Here is an 11241-nt window from a genome sequence, read left to right on the forward strand (position 1 = left end):
CACACCCACACCCACATACATGCCACATGCGATAGAAAATAACGATGCATTTGTATTCATTGCAATCGCGCAACATATTTCCTTTTCAATTTCAAATTTCATTACACCGACACATACGTACGTTGTGTTACACGCAAACACACATACAGAGAGAGACGCCCCACGCCAATATAATTATGCAATCTAAAAGCATTGCCGTATCTATCTGTCGATTGTAAGCGCTGGAAAACACTTCAGCTGACAATGAACGGAAACACATGAAGTGAAACGAAGAAGAAGAGAAAAAAAACCTTTAAGAAAATGTTATCAAAACCTTATGAATAATAAACAGTTCGGAAATTTTGTTTCACATGCACAATAAACGAGCGCGAAGACGAAGGCGCATTGCAATGTTTGTGTCTCTGTTTTCTTTTTTTGTTATTCTCTATTGGATGGCATTTCCACTTTCATCGATAAGCCCGGGTGCATCAAAGGGAGTTTGAGTTTCGTTTTGAAAATTGACTGAAAAAGAGAGAGAGAAAGAGAGCGACAAAGAGAATCGAATGGAGAAAAAGCCAACATACACTAACGAATGACGTACAATGCAAACTAAAAGCGGTAAAATCCATTATATTCAAATGTATGCTAACTTTGATTTTTCGCCGGTAAAATCAAATCCAATATGATGTTTGAGTTGCAAGTGCAACAATGTATGTACACTTCCGTCGTATTCACGATTTTCAATATTTCCTTGTCGAGCATCAAAAACAAAAGAACATGATAGACATGGGCATGAGCAATGGACATCAACATGGTGCCTTCTCTCTGTCTCTGTCTCTCTCTGTGTATTTTCTTCCCTTTATCTCTCTCGCTCTCTCCAATGAGATGATTGCATTTACCATAGCCCACATTTTAAAAACTCGATTTGTTTACAATTCAATATGATATTTATTATCACACGGAATTTGATAAGCGTTGCAACGTTTCAAATATTTATCGAATACACATTTATTGGTTTTGAGTAGCAAAATCGCGTCAATTTGAAATTGACAACAAATATTTGTTTGGAATTTGGATGTATGTCTGTGTAAAAAAAAAGCGCGTCAATTACAGATGACGTTAAGTGTATTTAATAAAAAAAAGAAATATCGAATGCCTGCCAATACTAGTTAACGGCAACTGCCAATCTGTAGCAGTTACGAACATCGATCACGTTTAAGTGTACAAGGCTCGGCTCAATAAGAAATGTGTTTCTCTCGTCTATTTATTCATCATTTTTATTTTTCATTTTATTTTTTTTTACATCAATTCACACATTAAGTGCACAACTTTAATGTGCATTGATATGGAGAACGAAGTGAAAAATGCCTGTGCCCAAACTTATTGAGCTGTGGTTTGTATTAAAAGCGCCGTCATTGTTATATTTAAGGAGTGACGTATTGAATTTCAGTATAAAATGCCTAATGCAAAGCAGAATGGGGATTGCGGAAGTGAGAGGAGTGTATTTTATTAGATTTACATGAAAGTGGCGTATGATGTAAGCACAAAAATGATTCCATCCCAATCGAATTGCGTGGTGGTTGAAGAGTAACAAACCAAGAAAATTTGTAAACATATAGCATATATACGATATTATAACGGCAATTGCATACTTTACGGGGAGAATTTCAATCCAACGTCACACCATACCCGAACATTTTCTAGCTATAGCAGTCGTCTGACTTCGTAGTCGCAACACGCGACATGACAACCATGTAAGACGTTTTTATTTTACGTTTCGATTACCATATAAAAGACGTTTAAGGTGACATATACAGATCGATTTGGCTGTCACATGAGACATTCTCCTTTTTTTGTCACCATTTGTTCCGCTTTTCTTTGTATTGTTGTATCCTTAGCTTCTTATCGCTTTGCTTCCCAATTTGGTGTAGATCTCCTTTCGTGCAAATGGAATTTCAATATATTATTATGTGTGCGTCTATGTCATTTGAACCAAGTTTATGGAATATTTTTTATGGTGTGTCGTTTTGTTGTTGTTCGATGGCTGTTATTTCGGTTGCATACACATATGTTTTATGGCTTTCAGCCGGATTGCACACAATGCACAACCACAACAACAACAACCAAAACCATGGAATAAAAATCACATGCTATTTTGTGTTATGCTTCCAAATTGAATTACACTGCTATTTGCTTTTCCAGTGCCGTTAAGACGAAATGCACCGAACAGTTTCTTGAGTTAAATGACCAGAAGGCCAAACACGTTGGATATGAGCTCGTTGATGAGCTTGGGAAAAAATAAAATAAAATTGAGTTTCAGTTAAATGGAAATGAATTCACCGAAGAATACAATCGTTATGGGAAAAAATGTGTGTTGCAACGGAAAATTCATCAACTCGTGTCATTTACAATTAAGAGTAAGCAAAATCTTTGCGTATGAAAAACAAACAAACACACAGGGGAAAAAATTGAACGAAAAAAAAATAAACAACTTTTGGGCAATATTAATGAGTGAACTGTAGACAGAACCGCAACTTGCACGTAATTTACTTATAACAGCAAAGAATAGTTGCAGCATATTTTCACTTATTAAAAAGAATGACATGAAAATAAGCTCAAGTCCATTACTTGCAAGAATTAAAACGGCCAAACGACAGAAATACGAACAGAAAAAAATAGAAAGAAAGAAAGAGAGCGTATGCTGGTCTCCTTTTTAAAACTAATGTGTGGTTAAGGCAACCGTAAACGTACCGTAATGGGAAAAAATACGATAGACTGTGAGCAAATGTTTAATTTCCTGTAAACGGAATTTTTCTTTCTCTCTTGCTCTCTCTCTCTCTCTCGTATTTTGCTTTCGTTTTCTTATTTGCTGCTTTTCATTGAACAGCATGCTCTTTTTTTTCACGCTATTCTTCTTTTATTATAAAGAGACCCAATAAGCGTATTTGTTGTTCTGCTTTTAATGGTGCCAACATCATTTAATTTACGTCACGTTATAATAATTTTATTTTATATTCGTAAATTAAATGAGAAATATGGTTGTTATTTTCATGGTTTTAGCGCAATACGTAAATAAGACGGTGTATCCTCTATAAGAATGGCTATTCCCATTCAGCATAAGGTATTCAGTAATTTATGGTGTGCATGATGACCTTCGCATGTGCACTAACTGCAATGAAAAAAATAAAACAAAAACAAAATAGTGGTACAGATAGCAAAATCACAAAAAGGCCATGAAACGAATCATTTTCAATTTTCAAAGTTACTTCAATATTTGAATTTGGGACCAAACCAATTGCAGACCCACAGTGTCATTCAAGTCATATACATTGATTTTCAACACTTGCAACACTGATCGTACAATAATGTTCTTTTTCTCTTTTTTTTAAATCAGCAAAACCAATTTATAAAACTTTTATGCAGTGGTTTTCGATTTAATTCATTTGCACCGGATTGGTAAAATCGCTAAAAAGTTTCAATAGTGTTTTGAGAGCAATCAATGCATAATGAATACACCGGTATGGTAATCGACAGTGAATTGTTGTTAACTTGAAAGTTAGCAAAAACAGCCAACACATTAAAAGCATTTTAATTGGTTACAACATTTTCATCTAACATTGTGGATTAAATGCGCGCTAAAAATCCTCAATTTATGTGGAAAACGTCATTTAGTTCAGCATATTGGTTGAATTCAAATGGAAAATTCATATTAGAATTTCCAATGATGTGACCAAAAGTAAGAAAGAAAGAGAGAGAGAGAACATAATTCGAATGCTAAAAGTTATTGCAATTTGAAACTATTTTCATTTCGATTTCACACAGAAGTTAAAAATAATCGATTCAAATGTAAAACATTTGAAAACCTACGTGTCAATGTTCAACGTAATTTATGCCTCATCCACCACACACAGTGTCTGAGTGATCGGCAAACAAATTAACAATAAAATATAAAACAAGAGTGTATTCAATGCGCACTTTTTTTGTTTCAAATCTAGAGTCTGCTTCAAATTCATAATCGATATTGTTTTAATTGAAAAAATTAATGTTACTTTACGAATGAAATATTGAGTTATTCAAAAAAAGCAACAAAAATGAAACGTGGCGATGCGAAAAAAATATTGCATTGAAATCGAAATGAAATTATGGAACAAATCTATGGTAATTTGACATGACAAATTGTCTAAAAGCGATTCGAATTCAATGGAAAATAAACGATATTTGCTGCACTTGACAAATTGATTACGATTCAAATAAAATGCTATAGATACTAAGTTGTCATGTTGTTCTGGTTGCTTCAATATCTACAAACCGAAAATAATGCTGGAATGCCATGCTAAAAAGCGGAAATGTCAATATGATTTTGTGTTCCTGCGATTCGATGGCGGTGTTGGTGATGGATGATGTGTTGACATATCGTGTTTTTTTTTCAAACCCTAATAACACGTTGCGTGCTGTCGATGTGCTGCTCTCTGGCAATAATAAGTGTTTTTCTATGTAAATTTGCCGTTGTCCTTTTCTCAATCATTTTTCTGTGTACATGTTTTTATGAAGCTTAGTCTGTTAAGACTAGGCGGCAGCAACTATACACTTCTTATTTCATTTAAATTGTATATTATGTACTGTTTGCGTCATTAGGATCTTTTTTGGGCCTGATGTCCATTTGAAGTCAATTTGTCTCCATATTTATCGATACCATGAAAGCTGAACTAAATTAAACGGTAAATTGCAGTCACTGGGATTGTTTCTTTTCCATTTCATCTTAAAATTTGAATACAAAATACAGATATAAATGATTTTGAATTCATTCATCAGACTGCATTTTCTGATGAATTTTCTTATAATGCGCCCTTTCATGGCACAAAACATAAACTAATAAATTGTTATTTTTGTTTCGTTTTGCAGTCGGAAAACGCCTTGCCCGCCGGCATACTTATGTATACGCTTCGCTCATAGATTTGGATGGAATTTTTTTTTCTTCATGAGCCAATTACGTCACTCAATTTTATTCTCAACGGATCACAACCAATTTTTTTTTCATACAAAGTAATAATAATTGAATTTTATATCTGTTTTATTCAATTTTCAAAGAATCAGATGAAAAATACAGTTCGTTTCCGTATTCTCGTCAATTTATAACAAATGTTATCATTTGTTCGATTTGATTTGGTTCAATAGTCTCTGTTTTGAATTGGTAAGGAAACGGAACTTAATTTATATTAATGGCATTCGGCACATTTTCATTTTGAATCTGTTGTTTTCGAATTTTAAAGGAAGCTCGATTATTACTTCTTTTAATATTTTACAACAAAAATGATGGCAGCCGGAATGGTAAGCAAGGAAAAAAAATTCACTTCATTCTTCACCTTCTTTTTAGATTTAAGTATTATTGATTTAAAAAGTCGAATTGAAAAAGCGACATTCTTTGATTTACAAAAACTTATCAATGTGAACACGTTTGGAATATTGGACACGGTTTGTGGAAAGCAGTTTCTTTTCTTCAGCATTGTGATGCCATTTGCCTGCTGACAATGGTTGAAAATGAGAAAAATCCATTTTGGTTCATGTACGGTAATAACATTATGTATGACTGCATCAAAGTATGTGCGAACGAACATGCATACACATAGACACACAAACACATTGAATATAAAAAGAGTTGCGATATACGTCCAGATCAATTCAGTCGAACATTTTTTGAATTTCAAATAGGATTTTCGATTTCATCATTTATGCGCAAAATATTAAAGCAGCTTTCGTGTTTTTTGGATTTGTGTACGTGTGACGAACACATATTGATGTATTACCTCAAGGTATATTATACAGTGGATACCAACAAAAATATTCACCGATCATCGGTCGCTATGAACTTGACTAGATATTGAATGTGAAGCAATCGGTTACCATCACACACACACACACACCACAACTAATGGAGAATTATGTACATAATCGCATTTACATAGAGATTTTTAGATAAATCAATTGAATTCAAACATTTCTTTGTGTATTCATTGTGTCCCGCATCGGTTTTATGCATTTATGACGGTGATCTCTAATTCGATTTCCCAGCTCTAAGTAATTCCATCAAATGTGGAAGCACTAAGCACATTTGGTGACGTATGCCTTTCCATACGGAAGATAACTCACCGTTATTGTGATTCCAGTGCAGATATATATTTAAAAGAAACATTAACTATACATATACATTTAATCTAGCAATACATGGTCCTATGGTCTTTTATTTAGATATACATGATTTTCCAGAAGTTGGGCAACGATAAGGGAAAGAGAAAGGGAAAATCTCTTTAAATGATTGAAATACGAAAAATGTGTTTTAACACAACTATTTCATTTTAAGTGGTTTTCTTTCTTCAAATGCTTTTGTTGCATTTAGTGTTTCGTTTCAATGTGTGTAATGTATTCAATAAATGCATTTTAAAAAGAAACCCCTGCAAACAACAAAAGTTGATGAACATTTATTTTTTATTTTATTTTTTGGAAAATAATAACAATATGTGCTCGTAAATATAAATATTTTGACGTAAACGTACAGTACTTTTTGTTGTTTGAAAACAATGCCAAAGATTATTTGGTACTGATGTCTGCAACTTTCATGCGGGTAAACAAAAGAAAAAGATGGAATGTTAAAGTATCAAAAGGTAACACTGAATGTAAGCAAAGTGAATGCAAAAATGGAAACAAAATAAAAAACAATGGAAGCAAATAAAGAAATTAAAGTATAGCAAAATATTCGCGTAGAATGTCACCAGTCCAACCAAATTGTTAAACATTGGAGAATTCAAAAAGTACAAGGAACATAGTTCCAAATTTACTGTGCAATGGGAGAGGGAGAGAAAAAAAGAAACACCAACAACAACGGCGAAGAATATAGCGTATAAAACGTATGGCATACAGGCACTGGTGCAGGCACACAGGTTGTCCTGACAATTCAAACATTAATAGCTACAATTTAAATGCAAAACTTGATTAAAATTCCATTCTGCTTAGTTTGTCAACATCATTAACTTTTAATAGAATTCTCCAGTTATTTTTCTAGTTTTGTTTTGTCGTTGTTGTGGCGATGGTTCAGCTGTGCTGTCGTTGTCCTCATTCTCGTCAGACTTGTACCAACCACACCACCCTTCTTGTACTATGATTGCGCCGCAGTTGCATATCGTATCAACACTGGTGATTTCTGGTAGTAATGGCTTTAGTTGTTTTTCTCTCCTCTTCTCTCTCTCTCTCTCTCTCTTGATTTTTTTTGTATTTGAATTCTTCTCAATGAATGACAGAGAAGACAAGCTCTACGAAGTGTGATATGCATACAAATTTTTGGCGAAGCAACGTCCACACGTTTTACGGAAATGCCTAAAATTTGCAATTTTTTTTCCACCTCTGAAAAAATCTCACATCCACTTAAACACGCAAATGGTTACAAGTTTGAAAACGTACAAGATATTGAGTGCAAACGTTGAACAACTATTTTAAACAATGATCTTTGAATATAGATTGTTAAAATTCTAAGAGAGTATAACGTTATATGTCGGACACATTTTAATCACAAAGAACCCACCAAATCTCTTCAATCATAATCAATTTTGCGGTAATTTGGTTTTAAGTTAATGGCAAAAGTTTTACAAAATTGAACATTGTGATGGGGGAGTAATAAACAAATTAAGAAGCGTGGAATTTTAATGAATTATCCTCGTTTATAATATATGATTATATTCCACACTTCATTTGGATTAGATTATTACACTTTTGATTAAGATACACAAAAGTTATGTGAAACTAGAACTTAGTTGAAACATGGGATTGAATTCAATATTGTGTCAAATATTCGAAGAGGTCTTTTGACAATTATGCCTGTGCAACCAATGACGTGCACAATTAATTGGATTTTTTTTATTGTCTTATTATTGTGACACTAATGCTTTCGCTCAATTGGAGACAATGGCAACGCAGTTACAATATGCTTAAATCTTTTGATGGACATTATAAAACATAATCGATTTGTCAATTATTTATTATGACAGAAATTGGTTGAACATTTCTTTTTTGTTTGAATAAATAAGATAAAACTTTTTCAATTCGACAAAAACTCCCTCTAGTGCTCTTGATGTCATGGTAAATGCGTAGAAATTTAGTCGTCATGTGCGGTTGATTGTTGTGTAAGGGGGCAAGCGAGAGTACCTTTTTTTATTTCATTACATAATACGTATTATCATTATGATGATGTCGTAGTAGTAAAGTAAGCTATTTTTCATTGAAGTCTAAATGGATTTCAGTGGCGTTCATATAACTTGATTTCGTATTGTGGTATTAAGATTTTATACAAAGGCACCAACAAAACAGATTCATTTGACTTTTCAAAGAGCGTCCACATTCTTCAATTCACGACAATGCACGACGTTGTGTCATTTTGTATTCATTTTTTTTGTGTGTGTTGTTATTCGTTGCTTTAAGCGTGAGCATGGGACTCTTTAAGTAAACCGTCCGGCAAATTGTGTGAGAGCGGCAAGTGAATGAGAGTAAATAAAAATGCGACAACAAATAAACGTACTCACAATGTTTGCGTTTTTTATTTGTATTCTTTGCTTTAATGCATTTTTAATAGAAAAAGTTTCAAGTCATTTTCTTGTCCCGCTTTTAATATGAGAAGAAGGAAGAGAGAAAAAAATATAAGAGGAAAACATAGTCGCCGATATCATCGAAAATGTTGATGAAGGCGCGAATGAAATTCTGAACAGAGAAAAAAAAACATTGCTGAAAATTATCAATTTGGAAATTGTTTTTATGTGTTAAATATCAGTATTTTCCTTCACTTGTTTGGATATGTGTTAGCTTCTTCAGGATTTGTTTTCACTCTCTCTCTCTCTCTCTCGCTCTTTCTTTCTTCTACGGTGCGAATAGGAAGTGGTTTTTCATATTCATGCTTCCGTTTATATAAATAATTACTTTAAAAAGTTACGGTTTTTTTCACTTCAGTTCTTTTTTTGTTCATCTTTCACATTTCATTTTGCTTGAATGGCTCAGCGATTGCAGCACACACACCAAACGAAAAGGTAATGACGTGACAAGATAATGGTGTTGGATGAATTATTATGTATGTATACGTTTATATAATTTGAAGAAAAGTGCTCAACAAGTTCTTGTGACTTGAGATTGGATTCAGCTATAGTGCCGGCACTCTTGTTGACTTTCGTTGCGTCTTCTACTAGGCACTGCAAGAAAAGCTAAAGCAACGATATGAAGAATGAGGTTAAAAAAATAATAGTCGCCGACGCTATCGTCGTCGCTGTCGCTGTCACACATATATGTACTTTGTACAATAGAGATCGTTAAATGTATGCAAGTAAAACAATTTTTCGAGTAATTGCACAGCAGGAGTCAGCCCATGACATAAACGCGTTAGAACAACTTTTCCATCCAAAATATATATTTTGATTTTTTTTCTACCCTCACACACACACACACAATTTATGTACATTCAAGTATATTGTGTTGCCTTACAGATTTCTTTTTCAGTGCTTTGAAGCAGAAAAATGGTTTGAGAGAAGAAAAAAACTGACGCCATCAAAAAGGTATACAATCTTTTTTAATATTTGTACTGGGATGTACGTAATGTATGAACTTGTAAATTGATTCGAACTCACCACCCACCCCAGCTCAATATTTTTTTTTTTGGGTCAATTTCAAACTTTCAATTACATTAAAAAGAATCGTAAATCAATTTTGTTTCACTTGAATTATGCTTTTCGGACCGAAATCGAATTCGTTACATTGTATCACAACACACTAACTGCACCATTGCGGGGTTTTTTGCTACCATTCAAATTTGATGAACAACTACAACTAACTGCCTTAAATTAACAATGAAAAGCAAACGAAACCCATTTCTTACCAAAACGATTGCTTCGTTTTAATGGATGCGGTTGTCAAGTGTTCACCAGCACAAAAAACTATCCGCAAACATTGGTACATACAAAATCTGTTCAATAGTATTGACACATCCAATGGGCTTTGTAACAAAAAATGCAAACACTACAGGCGATAAAAGTCAATGTAAATATTGGCTTCTGGCAAATGTTTGGTTAATAGATTAAAATTAGATTGTAAACTGTTGCTGAATGATCGAAACTACTGTCACTCTTTTTTGTTTGAATGAGATCGATTTTTTTTTCGCATATGATTTAAGTAAATATTTAGTATTTTTTTTAGTCAATAAAAATGAATAACATTTACATTTTGAGAGGATAATGCCAAAATAAGTATAAAATAAGTATGTAGAATTATTGAAGTGATCAAATCGTCTAATGCACTTTTGATTTGAATTGAGATTTATATGTATAATATGTACATAGTTAACACTTTGTTTGCATCACGGTCGATGTGCTCTTGTCAACCGCTCGAATCTTTGTTGTATGTAAATATGGTATGGATGGAAAGTGCATATACACATACACATTGAATTGTATGACGGGATTTCGTTTTTTTATGTTAATATATAAATGAGTGCAGCATCAAACTGTAAATGCGACAAGCTCTTGAGCACAACAATGCGCGATCAATTCAAATGGTGGTGCGAGTGTAAAATTTTAAAGATGCAATGGAATAATTCTCATATTTCGTCTCTCGACAAAATCATCGAGTTGAATGAGAGAATATATCGTACAGAAAATGGAATCGTTCGCAACAAGCACAAAGAATCAGATCCGCACTCTCTTATGCCAAAGGACATCCTATTCTCACTGTCATGTGGAAAGCCTCACGTATTTATGTACAAAAGATAAGGATTATTATCCCTTGCCGCACTAATCTTCTGACATACTTCGTGCAAGCCATTAAAGGATTCAGAATAGATTAAAAGGAAGACAGACTGCAACCACACGTATGGTATTTTTATACGGTCGATCCCATCCTCTCTGTCATTTTAGCTTCCCATTTCAAATACTTTAGCGGATGTGCAAATACGCTGTTGACAACGCGGTGAAATAATGCATTACAGAAATGATCCCATTGAATTGAATGTGGACGAGAAAAGCAAAGAATTGCAGAGCATAATCATTTGCTTAAAGAATGAAAATACATACATCGCACACGCACACTTACACACACACTCCAACTGACCACTGAAACAATGAATTGTGGAATTTGTTTGCAAATTTCTTTGCTTTTATTTTCAATATCAATACTCACATTCGTTCTCATATTCATTTCTCTGTCGGATTTCTGTTGTTTTAAACAATACAACACTGTCGT

This window comes from Contarinia nasturtii, unplaced genomic scaffold (assembly GCF_009176525.2).
Source record: "Contarinia nasturtii isolate CC-2019 unplaced genomic scaffold, AAFC_CNas_1.1 Cnas_scaffold_414, whole genome shotgun sequence".
Taxonomy (NCBI): Eukaryota; Metazoa; Arthropoda; class Insecta; order Diptera; family Cecidomyiidae; genus Contarinia; species Contarinia nasturtii.